Below are 17,231 nucleotides of genomic sequence, written 5' to 3' on the forward strand. Positions count from 1 at the left end.
GTGGCTCAGTGGATCTGACTGTTTATGATGAGTAGAGCACTCACGCCCCAACTGAAGAATGATTTATTTATATATTTGTGTAGATTTACGCATTTAACCTTTTATGTAAATACATACATAATTATATTTTCATAATAATTGCAGTGGTACAGGATTTGCATTTGTATAAAAAAGTACCCATTACACAGTTTTATACAATTTGTACAATCAAGGCAAACTTTTATCCTACAGTTATCATGCTCACAAACAACTAAAAGTAAACCAACTTGGTGACACCATAACCCCCTTCTCGCTCCACTGAACTGGTTAATGATTACAGTGTACACAAGAATGACCCATGAAGGACACTGGTAGCCACTTGTTCAACATGACCATTTCACACAAGAAATCTAATTAGGCCTCCCAAGATAACCTGCTTTCTCCTGCTTTGTATGCACTGTCCGCTCCAACCATAAAGATGCCATACAAATTAAATTAACCACATAATATCACAAGGACAATTTCTGCTCATGCTCTGTTGTTACTTTTCTGTGGCAGCAGTGTGATGCTCCTTATATAAGGATCCTTTGTGGCAATGGTCATGTTTCTTGGTAAGTGAACTTGAACATTTCCTAGTATTGTCTATTCATAACATATTTGCCCACATGTTTTCTATTCATATTCATATACATATTATGGAAATGTATGGTAAGAGGAACATAAGTCTACAGTGTACATAAGTGTATCTAATATGGTAATAGCATTTAGTATCCTATTACTAAAACATAAATATTCCCTCAATGAACTTTAAAGATGCACTATGGCACTATTTTGGTGGAGGGTCTTACTTGTCTCCATAGAGATGCTGTAGTCTTAAATATTCCACACTATGGCATTAAAAGTTATTTATATCCACAGAGACAAGCAAGTGATTCCACCAGGCAAAGTAGTGAGGGCAGTAAGAATGCATGTTTTTCAATGTACTTTTTAGCAATAGAAAGGATTTTGCAAAACAGTGTAAATTTTACAGTATCCTGAAAATAGTGCTACGAGTAGTGTCTGCACACTTTGTATTTAGTCATCTGTGTCTTTAAAATAACATCAATTTATTGTTACATTTGTACTACAGCATCACAACTTCAGCTCTTTTGCTTAGTTTGTTAACACATCCTACTGTAACACCAGACCATTCACACACTTTCACAGACACAATAAGCATCAGTGTCAGCCAAATCTCATGTGTGAACGTAGCAGCTTTTAGTCACGTGCCATTGTGCTAAATACTAAAAAACTGAGAAATAATAGTTAGACAAGGGGTTTAAGCCCTAAGTTACAACATCACACATCAAATTTTAATAAAGATCTAAGAGTAAATACAACAGTTATGGAATAAATATTATATACATGGGGAGTATTGGTGTTGGCCTTTAGAAATGTTCTTGAGTTCCTTGGTTTTGGCATCTCATGTTAGAACTTAAAATAATGACCATGGCAAGTATAAAACCAGACATTATTTAATAGTTTGGGAACTCCACATACTGGAATCTGATGTAGGGTTCCATGCACTGGCAGCAGAGGGAATTACCCTGGGGAAAAACTAATCTTAAATAATAACGAACATTCCCAGACAGTTGTGTGCAGGGTTTCTACCTATGGCGCAACAATCTCTCCATCCATTTTCTTCCACTTATCCGGGGCTGGGTCACGGTGGTAGCAGTCTAAGCAAGGACTCCCAGACTTTTTTCACCCCAGACACTTCCTCCAGCTTCTCCAAGGGGATCCTGACACATTCCTAGGCCAGGCCAGAGACATGGGCCCTCCAGTGTGTCCTGGGTCTTCCTCGGCATGTCCCGCCGGAAGGAGGGAGGTGCCCAGGAGGTACCCAGGAGGCATCCAGAACAGATGCCCGAGCCACCTCAGCTGGCTCCTCTCGACATGGAGGAGCAGTGACTCTACTCCTCGCCCTGTCTCTAAGAGAGCGCCCAGCCACTCTACGGAGGAAACTCATTTCAGCTGCTTGTATCCACAATCTTGTCCTTTCGGTCATGACCACAGTGACTATAGACTATGGTGCAACAATCCTGGGGAAATTTAAACCACATCTTCTCTGAGACTTTTTATTGAGGACTACTGAAACCAACTTGAATGACTTAGACATAGATTTAGACCTGTAACAAAATATATTGCATGTTTTTTGATGATGCATGGTTAAAAATTGAAATTGAATATGTGTCCTTAAATAAAAACAGTCTCTTTTATACACTACAATCAATGCTTTTTGTTTGTTTGTTTACTTCATTCTACATTTTAGATACACATATGGAAGACATCAAATATATGAAGTAAGATATAAGGAATTATGTAGAAAAGAATAATATTGGTAAATAACTCAACCATATATATTTTTATATTTTAGATTCAAATTCCACTCTTCTTGATGAAGTCTCCTGAAATGGTTTTCACTTCACAGCTGTGCCTTGTCATGGTCAAGAAAGGCCAAGAGTGCAGAGCTGTGATGAAAGTAAAGGGTGGCCATTTTTAACCATCTAAAACAAGCTTTGAGATATTTTGAGTAAGAAAATACAGGTTGTACTTTTAAGGTAAGATATTATAAACAGGAATATAGTAGGCTACTTTATTGCGGCTTTTACACACATTTTCCTGCAGTGAAATGGTAAACTTTGTTGCTGTTTATAATGACTCAAATGTCTGATCAATATTTGCAAACAACACTGCAGTCTGATTGTGATACAAATAAAATCTTTGATGTTTTGGGATTATTTACGCACAATTTGGACAGGCTCATTTTTAACCGATCAACAAAAGAGTGTATCCGAACATCTGGTCACCACATCCAAGAACTTCATAATTGTTTCTTTGTTTCTTCTTCCTGGCTAGATAATAGAAGACTTGGAATCGCAAAAGTTGAATAAAATCTACAGATAGCGCTTGTACCTGGAAATGCTTGTAGAATTGCAGTATTTTGTCTCATAAGAGATTAATATGCGACATCTGCTGTGGGCGGCTACAGTGGGAGTGCAGGCCTGATAAAAACAGAACCTCTTTAACTCTTATCTGATCCTCTGTGTTTGATGTAAAGGCACTTGAGGTTGTTCTGCAAAGTTTGTGTCTTTACTCTCGAATAAAATCTTGCCTGCTCTCACTATCTTTGCATGCACATTGAAAATACCAAATTTTCAGACTTTATCAACATCACTCCAAAGTATAAACAGCCATATTTCTGGAACTGGAACTGGTACACATGCAAATCTTATGAAATATATGGTAACTGCAAACTAGCTGATTCATTCGGCTACATTGAAAGGTGCATTGTGTATATTTTATGTATCAGGTGATGTCACCAGGCCAAATAACAGGTCAGATCTGTGGAGGTAAGATTTCATGTTTTTCAATCTTTGCAGCTGATGTCGTCATCAGTCCCTGTAGGCATGTTCTGTCTGAAGCTCTGTTAGACTTAATCTGAGCTTTACTTTAACACAGTCTGCCCATAAAGAGCTGACTTAAGGTATGTTTAGACTGCACGGCTTAATGCTCAATTCAGATTTTTTTGTGAAATCAGATTTTTTTTTCTAGGTTGTTCGCATTTCCAATTAAATGCAACGTGTATGTGATCTCCAGTGTGAACTTAAAAGTGTCCCGCATGCGCATTGGAGGACACGACGACGTCACACACAGCGAGCGGGCTCAGTGTTTAAGAAAGAAGCCTAAACGAAGGGACTTGTCTCCCAAAATACAGTCCAGTTCTTTGTAAAATGGACAGGTTACACGTCCAAGGCCGCTTCATTTGTTTGAGTCTTTAGCCTCCTTGCATTTGGCTCGCAGGCTTTTTATTTTTGTTAACATTGGTGTCAGGACCGCCTTTAGCCGTGCTCGGCCGTTCCAATAAGGCCCCTTCAACTTGGCCTGAATACAGCAATCCCCCCAAATATTACTTAACTCGCTAACCTCACTTTCCCTCCATTGACTAGACTCTGAGCCTGACATGTACGTGGGATGAATGCAACATGTCAAAAGATTGGATATGTATTGGTTTTAGGAGCACATATTCAAGTGGCCTGGGTCACATTTGAAAAAAATCGGATCTGTGTTGTTCAGACTGTCATTAAAAGATCAGATAGAGGTCACATAGGGCCAAAAAAATTGGATTTGGGTCACTTCAGGCTGCAGTCTGAACATAGCCTTAGATGGACCTACAACAGGTGATCGGATCTACACAGTTAAACAAGTCTCTCACTAATAAAATTACCGTCACAAGCTCACCTTTTTGTTGAAAATCAAACATCTAAAAATGACCATGAACATTTGTTTGGGTCACAGGCTCCTGAAAGTGTGTTGATTAAATCAATTCAACCTTTTTGACATTGTGCATTGCGTCTCCATAATAAATGCCGTACATTTTACCGGAGAGATACATGTAGAACACCCCCAGCATGATACCACAGAAAGTATCAATAGAAATACCTGTAATGAGCAGATATGTTTTTGTATACGCATATGCAGCTTTCATTAGCACTTAGCTGCTGTATGTTTCACAGCTCCAGTTTCTTGTAACACGGCTCTTTTACCTGCTTGTAGACTGACGAAAAAGTGTTCTGACTGGTTCTCTAAAGAAATCAGATTATAATTGGATAACACGTGTAGTCAGAGTACATTTGAAGATAGTGTATGACGGTTACGTATCATCATATGAATACAGAATGTACTATTTGACGTGTGATTGTGTTTGGAGCCTCCCTCTGTGCTCCTCTCTGTCTCCTTGTTTAGCTGCATGTGCCAGTCTCTCCGGCTCTAATACAAGCTGGCACATTGTCACCACAGCCCTAGACTCCGGCCACAATGTGATCTGTCATTATGTACAGGAGCCCATCACACTCACGAGACCATTCAGGTCACTTTTTATTACAGTCACGTTCTAAGTTGAGGTAGATGCTCCTACGGTGTCCCCAAAGGTTCAAAAACTCAAAGCCTAAACATAAAACGGTTGAGGGAAACATATGATGAATACATTTACCTTTGTAGACAAACTAAAGTTAAAGGAAATGTGTGTACGATTTTTATAATCTGATCTGAATCCTCACTGCCTAAACCCCAGCACCAGCAGCAGCAGTCATGAATCAGTGCTAGTGCAGCCTCTGCAGCTTAGGGAGAGAATTCTGGAGGTTCTGAGTTTTCACATGAGGAATGGCCTGTTCAGACTGAGAATGAAAAAAAGTTGTATGTGTCCTCTATCTGCAGGTTAAGGGACTGGTGAAAGGTTCAGTTCATTGTAGTAGTATTAAAGAGAGTGTGGGCTATGTACAGTAATTACCAAAAACATAAAAACGAGAAATAAAAAGTACATAAAAGGTTGCACCATTTGCCATTATTTTCAGTGGAGCTTGTGCTGATGGAAAATTAAAGTGATAAGGATGCACAATGAAGAGAATATTGTTATTACGCTATTGTTTTGGGCTGTTCAAGGCCAGTACAAAAAACACAGAGTTTCATGTTTTCACAAGAACAAACGAACTTAGGCGACATGTCTTTCCATACAAAATTCAGGCTACGTTTACATGATGACGGTCTGAACCGAAGACGCAAAAGTAGCGTCGAGTTTTCACTTTTTATTCTGCGTTTAGACGAGCGTTTACGGGAGGAAATCTGCAATGCAAAAGTGTGTGGAGATCGACTGGGTATGCATGTCATCCGTACATATTTGTTTCTGTGTACTGTGTGTATGTGACGTAAACATGTACCTGACGTGAGTAGATCTGACCAGAGTTTTGCGTCTTGGGCAGCGTAGATGGAAACGCTACGGCAGAGTTTATTCAACTTTTCCACTCTGGAGGGAAAAGTGAACGTTTTCTGAGCTCAGGGCTGCAGAGAACGTTCACGTTTTTAAGAGCAGGCTCAAGACCCACCTTTTTAGCTTAGCTTTTGATTGAAAACTTATACTTTTACTTGTTTCTAGTGTATACATTTTATTATATTTATTTATTTTAGGCATATTTTTAGATTTCTAGTGTTTCCTCTGTAGAAGCCCTCTGCATCAGGAGCGGGGGTTGGCTGTGGCTGCTGGGGTCTGTCCCGTGGGCTCCTGGTGGAGGGGTGGTGCTTTGGGCTTCATCTCTCCCCTGGGCCCTGTGGTGGTTCCTGTTGGTGGTGGACGACTCTCTGCTCCTGATGTAGACGGCTCCTCTGATGGTGCTTTTTCAATTGGTTTGCCTGTATTCAGCCTCACATTCTACTTGGTGTAGGTTTGTGTATTTTACCATGTTAGTGTGTGTGTGTGTGTGTGTGTGTGCGTGTGTGCGCGCGTGTGTGTGTGTTTGGGTTGTCTGGTTGTGTGGGGTCGGGCAAGTGTGGGGATTGGGTGGGTGGGTGGATGGATGGAAATGGGGGATTGTTTTTAATCACTGTAAATCAGGGGTGCTCACACTTTTTCAGCATGCGAGCTACTTACAAAATGACCAAGTCAAAATGATCTACCTAATACAAAGCCAAGCAAACTGCACTGAAACACTCTGTGCCCCTTTTTTGGACCCTCACCCACAGTTTGAGAACCCCTTCTTTTAGAGAACTTCCTCTGGCACTTTACACAAAACTGTGAAAAAAGTCAAAGAAGATTTTTAAACCTGTTTTTTAAAGTTCCAAAACTGGAGTTGCATTTTTTTTTCTGGTTTTGCAGTGATATTTACCAGCCTCTGCACTTTTACTAAACCAAATGCACATCGTGATAAACACAGAAGCATTTGTGCACTTTTGTTGGGCAAACTTCAGCCAAATGTGGCAGTAGGTCTGTTCTGTAGATCCGCTCTATGCTGTAGACCTGCTTTGTGCCAACACTGTAACACAAATTTAGACTCGTTTTTGCTTCACGTTTGGTTTTGCTCTTCTAATCAGCCGCACTGTGGGAGGGGCTTGTGTTCGCTGTACGCAGGAAGGAGCGAGAGCGTGAAAAGGCGAGGGGCGGCGTGCTGACGTGAGGCAGATGGACAGGTAGGATGTTTAGGAAGTTGAACCTGCCCTGTGATGCACGCTGGTACACGAGGGCACACGCTGTCGCAGACGAGCCGTGCATAGGGAGCGTGTGTGTTTGTGATGTGCCGTAGAGTCTCCGCGGGTTTCAAATGAGCGCACAGACTACACTGAGACGCCCCACACGCTCCTGCACCCTGCTACAAGTTTATTGCCAACAGCAGCGGCCGTAATGAAAAATGATCGCACTTGTTGAGTGTCAGACCTTGAGTGAGAGTCCGAGATGAGTACTAAGACGCGGCGATCTACCCACACAACCTTGGCGATCGACTGGTAGATCGGGATCGACGTATTGTGCACCCCTGCTGTAAAGCATTTGTATGAAAAGCGCTATAAATAAAGTTTGATTTGATTTGATTTGGTTTCAGATTTTTGCGTTTTTAAGCCCCAAAACGCTGTCACTATCTAAACAAAAGGCATGTCTGATCAAATATTTGGTCGTTTTTACCCGCAAGCATTCTCATGTAAACAGGCCCTCATTATTAAAAAGTATTAACAGCACTGTATCCTATTTTTGTATGTGAGGTATGTTGTAAAAGCCAAAAAAAAAAAAATTAAATCTTCTGTGTACTGTCTTCACCTAATTATAGAGTTTTGTTGTCTGCGAATAAAGAAGTGTGTGGTTGGCATGCTAGTTGTTGTTAGCATTACCATTACTGCAAACCTCTTTCCTGTCCTCTGAAATTTCTGAAATAATTAGGACGCTCGGAATGCATAAGGTAAATCAGGAATTACTGGAAATCGTTTAAGATGAGCTAAAATTGTTTATCACATTCAAGACAAAAAATCAGATAGAGCACCTTTAATATCCTTTTGCACTCACTGTCCTCTTTTGCTGCTTTAGCCAAAATGAAATGCCATGGTTACATAGAAAATGGCTTCTGTAATTGCACAGCTACAATTACATACAATTGCTGTGCTTTTAAGGTGCTTTTCTTGTGAGCAGGAGCTGGGTTAGTTTGTTCATATAGTGCAGGCCATGTTACTGTGCTAAATGCAAACATGTACTGCAAAGAAAGAGCGTCCTTTGATTACTATGTTTTTCCACAATAGATGCTTTCTTCCCTGAAACCATTTTGAAGTAGTATTACAGTTACTTCTAAACTCATGTGAAAAGAAATGTCCTTGGTTGTGTGGAGTTGTGTGATTTTATGGATAATGGAGAGGGTGGGGAGGGCATGTGGGTTAAATATATAATAATAATAACACCGTATCATGCTTTTGTTTGTCTCTTTAGGCCAAATGCAAAACTGTTCTTTAAGTTTGAATACAACGATTACACTGTATACTCTGAAGAAAAAACACATTGGTATTTTCACAGTGGTATTTTTGTGAACATGTTGAGTTTCTGATTACAGGTTCCATAGTACAGACAAAATAGTAACATTATGTAACCTTAGCTCAATTTCTTTTACTGTGAGCGCCTTTTCACAGAATTGACCTGCACTAACCCTTGTGATGTCACCTGTTTGTGTTCATGGAAACAGATAAGCTTAATGCCATACTGCGGAACATTCCATGCAAAGCAACGCAAACACATTCCCATGTAGACCGACCACCAGAAAAGTTACATATTGCACCTTTATGCATTGCTGAAAAAGCAAACATATTTAGCCCCTATCAAACATGTAGATGTTATTACTGTACCTGGAATGTTCCACAATATGGCATTTAACTTAGGCTACGTTTAGATGATGACGGTCTGAACAGAAGACACAAAAGTGGCGTCGCATTTTCACTTTTTATTCTTCATTTAGACAAGCATACGGTGACGCAAACGTGTGTGGAATTCGATGGGGTATGCATGCCAGGCGGCTCGGCGGTGACGCTACGTGGTGATGTATGTGATGTATGTGACAAATACGAATACGGCGGAGTGGCATTTTGTGGGGCAGTGGCAGAAACATCCGTAGAAAGGAACGTGTGGGTGCAGCGTCGCAGCTTAGAGTGGTGGGATTGATAAGTGGCCTGGGTCACATTTGAAAAAATCTTATCTGTATCATTCATACTGTCATTAAAAGATCAGATACAGGTCGCACAGGGACAAAAAAAATCGGATGTGGGTCACTTCAGGCTGCAGTCTGAACGTAGCCTTAGACAAGTGTTTTATGCATTTTTGCTGTGAGTGGAGTCACCTCTCCACAAATCTGACCTGGCGTCAAGCTTGTCTCCATGGAGATAGATTAATAGATAGATTTAATGCCTTAATATCAAACATTTCAGGTAAAGCAATAACATCTCCATGGAGACAGGGTGGTGAGAGTGACCTCCGCCTCTCTTAACATAGCTGAAATTCCTCATTGACTTTTATTCCTTCTCTTGTTGTTTCTTCTTTGGGCATGACTGACCTACGGCTTTGAAAGTTTGCAGGAACAAGCCTCAATCAAGGTGACGCCCGCTCGCCGCTGCCCCCGGAGGCAGGGCAGAAATGAAAGCGTAATGATGCGTTTATGAAAGGTAATTTCTGACCCCAAAGGAAATAAACCAAATTAGGCACAAGGGCATTAGCGTCTAGCTCTTGACCCGTTCCCCATTATGCTAACATATTAGACTAGCTAACATACGCTCCACTGTTCTTGCCCGTAGACGAGGAATTCGAGGAGGGCTTTTAATTGAAGGTTGACATAACCTTTTCACTCTTCAGACTTGGCCAATCAGGGCTGTGCTGTCCTGTGCTGTGCTGTGTTAACCTACTCAAATTGCATCACATTGGCTGGCCCCTCTGCTGCCCAGTATCTGCAGACTGAGAAAAGAAAAACACAGAACTGACTCTAATTAAAAGTTGGCTCGGATTGTACGCAGCTAAAGGTTATTGGTTAGTTTCGTACTGTACGGTGCAAAATTAACCTTGTCAAGTTACATTAGGAGCTATGCGCGAGTAGTAAATGCAGAGAGAAATAAATGAGCAAATGTTAAATGTAGAGGCATATTTTTCACCTTACGCTGCAATTATGCGTATGTTATGTTAAAGTTTAAAATGTGAAATACTGATGGTCCAACGTTGTCCAAAAGTATTTTAAAAAAAAATAAATCGCATCTGAATGACTAGTGTATTTTGTGTTTAATACTCCGCAGAGTAAGAAGTACAAATCCCATACCAGGAACCTTTCTAAGCTTGTGTGTCCACCCTATGTACTGCAATTTCGCACTTTAACCTGAAATAAATGTCAAAACCCCACAATTCTCTTTTGTTAAAGGGCCCATATTACGCTATTTTCTGATCTACTGTATGTTATAATGTTGTTTCCTTATCACAAACATGCCTGGAGTTGCGTTTTGTTTAATTCACAAAAGCTTAACACACAAATCCTGCATATTTAGGCAGTGTTCTTTTCTTGTGATGTCATGTGGTAATACAGGAAGTGCTCTATTGTGTTTTTAAACCCTATACACCTTCACAAGAATCGACTGGATAATTTCAGCCCTGGAATTGCCAAGCACTATTGAACTAAAAGTAGAAGCTGTTAACTTGAAAACTACCACTACATGACATCACATGATGGAACAGAGTGTTTTGAGCTTTGGAGACACAAACAGACTATAATAACAAAGGGATAATATGTGTGAAAGAAACAAAACACACCTCCAGGTAGGTTTTTGAGGTAACATTATAACATGACTAAAAGCTCACAACAGTAAATTTTGTGTAATATAGGACGTTTAAAACATTGCCCCTGTCCATTTTCTGTGAAACGTGCTGTTTAATCACGTAACATATGTAACAGGGTGTTTAAATTATATTTTCTGACAGTAGTGCGCCCGTGAATGCATCCGCCTGTGCGTCGCTGTGCGTCACTGTGCGTTGCTCCCGGCGTCACTGATTAGTCATTAGAAAAGGCTGCGCACGCCGTAGTGTGGTAGTGGGGGCTTTCGGTGGCTTGTGAACACGGTGCGTGTAAGTCCCGGAGTTGTTCTTTCAGTGTTTCTCTTAGAACTTGTTTGTCTGGAGCAGGCAGTGGTGATGGCGGCTGCTCCTAATGTGCTCCCGGCCCCATGTAAAGTAAGCCCATTTGAGAATCCAGGTAGAGGCTCTGGGTGGTGTATGTTTGGGGGTGGTGGCATTTGGTGGCATGTGTGGTAATCAGTGTATTTCTCTGTGGCAGATTACGCTGCTGCTGCTGCGGTTTTCTGCTCTCAAATTCTCTCATAAATCTTAAATTCTCTCACAAAGTCTGATCTTGGAGTTCGCCGATTCTCAGCACATGCACCTAGCACTTTACATCTAAAAAGAATACGATGGCACACACACACACACACACACACACACACATATATACAGCACTACCACTTTGGTTCCTGAAACCTGGGATTCAACTGTTTGTCTTGTCTTGGTTTGATTAATCTTTGTTGTTTTGCATTACTAATATCGTTTTGTGTGGTTTACTTGAGTCCCAGATTTTAGCTCCAAACTGTGGTGTTGAATGTGTACCTTTTTAAAAAAAAAATGTGTAAAATTTACTATTTTTAATATTGAGAACTAAATAAAGAATTGTATTTTTTTCCACTACTTCCTGCCTCTGTCCTACGTTTTAGCCAGACTTACTAGCATATAACTATACTAAATCTATCTCTCTCTTCTCTCTCTGTTTGTTTGTCTGTTCCACGCATAACTCTCGATCCGCTCATCCGACTGATCTCAAATTTGGAGAGTGTTATCCAAATGGTACAGGTGTGAACAGTGCCGATTTTCATTTTGATAGGGTGAAAAATGCCAAAGATCTGATCAAATGAGTGAGATATTTTAAATATAAACAACTGTTGGAATCTCTCTCCTGTCTCCTAGCAGCCGTTGTCCATGCCGATAGAACCCTTCATGACATCATCAAAAAGCACAGTCTTCTTGTGAATGTGTAAGGCTGCACACTTGTGCAGTGATTTTACAATCTATCTAAGACAACACTGTTTCGTGATGTCCTCAAAATGGAGACAGTAAGTGTAGTGACTGAACACCACAGATATTGTAGAGTGATGGGAGGTAAGTTGTAGTAGTAACTTGAGCTTCTTTTTGACTCTTATCAGTCTTCAAAAATTTAACATACTATTTTGTAATACACATTTTCACCCAAACTGACTTTAAAAATCCAGCACAATTGTGAGCACTACTTCCCAGAGTGAGTCCTGGAAAGGTAATTAACGGTTCTATTTTTAGATCTCTTTGCCATATATTTATTTCTTTATTTTCCCTCTAATGTGAGAGGGCTGCACTGCCAACAGAAAGGCTTTGTCAGCAGCTTGATTACATTTACATGGAAGAGTGAAGCAGAGCCGGGGCAAATTACAGAGGTAAATTACAGATATAACAGAGGCAAAGTACTGATATTTTACAGGTAAAGTACAGATACTACAGGGGGAAAGCACAGTTACTACAGAGGACAAGTACAGATGCTACAGAGGTAAAGTACAGATATAACAGAGGCAAAGTACTTGTATTTTACAAGTAAAGTATAGATACTACAGAGGTAAAGTACAGATACTACAGAGGTAAAGTACAGATACTACAGAATAAAAGTACAGATATAACAGAGGTAAAGTATTGATATTATACAGGTAAATTACAGATACTACAGAGGGAAAGTACAGATACTACAGTGGGAAAGTACATTTACTGCAGGGGTAAAGTACAGATACTACAGAGGGAATGTACAGCTACTACAGAGGACAAGTACAGATATAAAAGAGGCAAGGTACTTTTATTTTACAGATAACGTACAGATACTACAGAGGGAAAGTACAGATACTACAGACTGAAAGTACAGCTACTACAGAGGAAAAGTACAGATACTACAGAGGTAAAGTAAATATAACAGAGGCAAAGTACTTATATTTTACAGGGAAAGTACAGATACTACAGAGGAAAAGTACAGATACTACAGAGGACAAGTACAGATGCTACAGAGGTAAAGTACAGATATAACAGAGGCAAAGTACTTATATTTTACAGGTAAAGTACAGATACTACAGAGGGAAAGTACAGCTACTACAGACGTAAAGTACAGCTACTACAGAGGAAAAGTACAGATAGTACAGAGGTAAAGTACAGATATAACAGAGGCAAAGTACTTATATTTTACAGGTAAATTACAGATACTACAGAGGGAAAGTACAGCTACTACAGTGGGAAAGTACATTTACTGCAGGGGTTAAGTACAGATACTACAGAGGTAAAGTACAGGTGTTATCCAAATGGTACAGGTGTGAACAGTGCCAATTTTCATTTTGTCAGGGCAAAAAATGCCAAAGATCTGATCAAATGAGTGAGATATTTTAAATATAAACAACTGTTGGAATCTCTCTCCTGTCTCCTAGCAGCCGTTGTCCATGCCGATAGAACCCTTCATGACATCATCAAAAGGCAAAGTACTTATATTTTATAGGTAAAGCACAGATACTACAGAGGGAATGTACAGCTACTACAGAGGACAAGTACAGATAGTACAGAGGTAAAGTACAGATATAACAGAGGCAAAGTACTTATATTTTACAGGTAAAGTACAGATACTACAGAGGGAAAGTACAGATACTACAGAGGTAAAATACAGATGTTTTACAGGTAAAGTACAGATACTACAGACGGAAAGTACAGCTACTACAGAGGAAAAGTACAGATACTACAGAGGTAAAGTGCAGGTATAACAGAGGCAAAGTACTGATATTTTACAGGTAAAGTACAGATACTACAGAGGGAAAGAACAGCTACTACAGAGGAAAAGTACAGATACTACAGAGGGAAAGTACAGCTACTACAGACGTAAAGTACTTATATTTTACAGGTAAAGTACAGATACTACAGAGGAAAAGTACAGATATAACAGAGGTAAAGTATTGATATTTTACAGGTAAATTACAGATACTACAGAGGGAAAGTACAGATACTACAGTGGGAAAGTACATTTACTGCAGGGGTTAAGTACAGATACTACAGAGGTAAAGTACAGGTGTTATCCAAATGGTACAGGTGTGAACAGTGCCAATTTTCATTTTGTCAGGGCAAAAAATGCCAAAGATCTGATCAAATGAGTGAGATATTTTAAATATAAACAACTGTTGGAATCTCTCTCCTGTCTCCTAGCAGCCGTTGTCCATGCCGATAGAACCCTTCATGACATCATCAAAAGGCAAAGTACTTATATTTTATAGGTAAAGCACAGATACTACAGAGGGAATGTACAGCTACTACAGAGGTAAAGTACAGATATAACAGAGGCAAGGTACTTATACTTTACAGATAACGTACAGATCCTACAGAGGGAAAGTACAGATACTACAGACTGAAAGTACAGCTACTACAGACGTAAAGTACTTATATTTTACAGGTAAAGTACAGATACTACAGAGGGAAAGTACAGCTACTACAGACGTAAAGTACTTATATTTTACAGGTAAAGTACAGATACTACAGAGGGAAAGTACAGAAACTACAGAGGTAAAATACAGATGTTTTACAGGTAAAATACAGATACTACAGACGGAAAGTACAGCTACTAAGGAGGAAAAGTACAGATACTACAGAGGTAAAGTGCAGGTATAACAGAGGCAAAGTACTGATATTTTACAGGTAAAGTACAGATACTACAGAGGGAAAGTACAGCTACTACAGAGGAAAAGTACAGATACTACAGAGGAAAAGTACAGATACTACAGAGGGAAAGTACAGCTACTACAGACGTAAAGTACTTATATTTTACAGGTAAAGTACAGATACTACAGAGGAAAAGTACAGATATAACAGAGGTAAAGTATTGATATTTTACAGGTAAATTACAGATACTACAGAGGGAAAGTACAGATACTACAGTGGGAAAGTACATTTACTGCAGGGGTAAAGTACAGATACTACAGAGGTAAAGTACAGGTGTTATCCAAATGGTACAGGTGTGAACAGTGCCAATTTTCATTTTGTCAGGGCAAAAAATGCCAAAGATCTGATCAAATGAGTGAGATATTTTAAATATAAACAACTGTTGGAATCTCTCTCCTGTCTCCTAGCAGCCGTTGTCCATGCCGATAGAACCCTTCATGACATCATCAAAAGGCAAAGTACTTCTATTTTATAGGTAAAGCACAGATACTACAGAGGGAATGTACAGCTACTACAGAGGACAAGTACAGATATAACAGAGGAAAAGTACAGATACTACAGAGGTAAGGTACAGATATAACAGAGGCAATGTACTGATATTTTACAGGTAAAGTACAGATACTACAGAGGGAAAGTACAGATACTACAGAGGTAAAATACAGATGTTTTACAGGTAAAGTACAGATACTACAGACGGAAAGTCTGTAGTATTGGAAAGTCTGTAGTCTGTTATTTTAAATATTAGGAATCATTTAAAATCATAATCATTTGTGTGTGTGGTTTAAAGTTATCAACAATTGCGTTTTTGGGTTTTTCCATATGTATATCATATGTTCTAGTACAAGAACTCCTAACTCATTAAGCTAATCTACTGAGTCACCCATGAGAAGACAGCTAAGGGTTTTTCCCCTCATGTGGTTAGCATAAGTTCTGGGAGAAAACTGACCAAATTGTTTATCACCTGGAGCCTGTAATCAAGTGTGAAATGGGAGGGTGGTTTAGCCTAAAGATTGTTAGCATGTGATCATTGTAACCATTGTGTGATATAACATAATGTACTGTATTGTTATCTGTGAAATGACTGCAATAAAACCTGCTGTTGGGAAGTAGCTGGCAGAAGAGGGTCAGACAGTGTTCGGACAGCTCTCTCCTTGCGCAAGTAAATACTAAGCCGTCTCATTTTGGTGTGTCTTTATTTAATGTAATTTGATGTCTTAGGGTAAATTCCCTGACATACAGCTACTACAGACGAAAGTACAGATACCACAGAGATAAAGTACTGATATAAAAGAGGCAAAGTACAGATATTTTACAGGTAAAAGCACAGATACTACAGAGGGAAAGTACAGATACTACAGACGTAAAGTACATATATAACAGAGGAAAAGTATTGATATTTTACAGGTAAAATACAGATACTACAGTGGGAAAGTACAGATACTACAGAGGGAAAGTACAGATACAACAGAGAGAAAGTACGGCTACTACAGAGGACAAGTACAGGTACTAAAGAGGGAAAGTAGAGCTACTACAGACATAAAGTACTTATATTTTACAGGGAAAGTACAGATACTACAGAGGGAAAGTACAGATACTACAGAGGACAAGTACAGATACTAAAGAGGGAATGTACAGCTACTACAGACAAAAAGTACTCATATTTTACAGGTAAAGTACAGATACTACAGAGGGAAAGTACAGATATTACAGAGGTAAAATACAGATGTTTTACAGGTAAAGTACAGATACTACAGAGGGAAAGTACAGATACTACAGACTGAAACTAGAGCTACTACAGAAGAAAAGTACAGATACTACAGCGGTAAAGTACAGATATAAAAGAGGCAAAGTACTTATATTTTACAGGTAAAGTACAGCTACTACAGAGGAAAAGTACAGATACTACAGAGGGAAAGTGCAGGTATAACAGAGGCAAAGTACTGATATTTTACAGGTAAAGTACAGCTACTACAGAGGGAAAGTACAGCTACTACAGAGGAAAAGTACAGATACTACAGAGGGAAAGTACAGCTACTACAGTGGGAAAGTACATTTACTGCAGGGGTTAAGTACAGATACTACAGAGGTAAAGTACAGGTGTTATCCAAATGGTACAGGTGTGAACAGTGCCAATTTTCATTTTGTCAGGGCAAAAAATGCCAAAGATCTGATCAAATGAGTGAGATATTTTAAATATAAACAACTGTTGGAATCTCTCTCCTGTCTCCTAGCAGCCGTTGTCCATGCCGATAGAACCCTTCATGACATCATCAAAAGGCAAAGTACTTATATTTTATAGGTAAAGCACAGATACTACAGAGGGAATGTACAGCTACTACAGAGGACAAGTACAGATATAACAGAGGCAAAGTACTTATATTTTACAGATAACGTACAGATACTACAGAGGGAAAGTACAGATACTACAGACTGAAAGTACAGCTACTACAGAGGAAAAATACAGATACTACAGAGGTAAAGTACAGATATAACAGAGGCAAGGTACTTATATTTTACAGATAATGTACAGATACTACAGAGGGAAAGTACAGATACTACAGCGGTAAAGTACAGATATAAAAGAGGCAAAGTACTTATATTTTACAGGTAAAGTACAGATACTACAGAGGTAAAG

General features: G+C 39.4%; 1 long non-coding RNA gene across 1 annotated transcript; it reads left to right on the top strand.

Moving 5' to 3' along the window:
• The first annotated feature begins 15,069 nt into the window (after positions 1 to 15,069).
• Positions 15,070 to 16,066, top strand: LOC129408350 (uncharacterized). The gene is made up of 3 exons (XR_008631896.1): positions 15,070 to 15,159; positions 15,815 to 15,911; positions 16,001 to 16,066. It is a non-coding gene; the product is annotated as an uncharacterized LOC129408350 (long non-coding RNA).
• The last annotated feature ends 1,165 nt before the right edge of the window (positions 16,067 to 17,231 follow it).

This window comes from Boleophthalmus pectinirostris, unplaced genomic scaffold (genome assembly GCF_026225935.1).
Source record: "Boleophthalmus pectinirostris isolate CB_2022bp ecotype Guang Dong unplaced genomic scaffold, ASM2622593v1 HiC_scaffold_16, whole genome shotgun sequence".
Classification (NCBI taxonomy): Eukaryota; Metazoa; Chordata; class Actinopteri; order Gobiiformes; family Gobiidae; genus Boleophthalmus; species Boleophthalmus pectinirostris.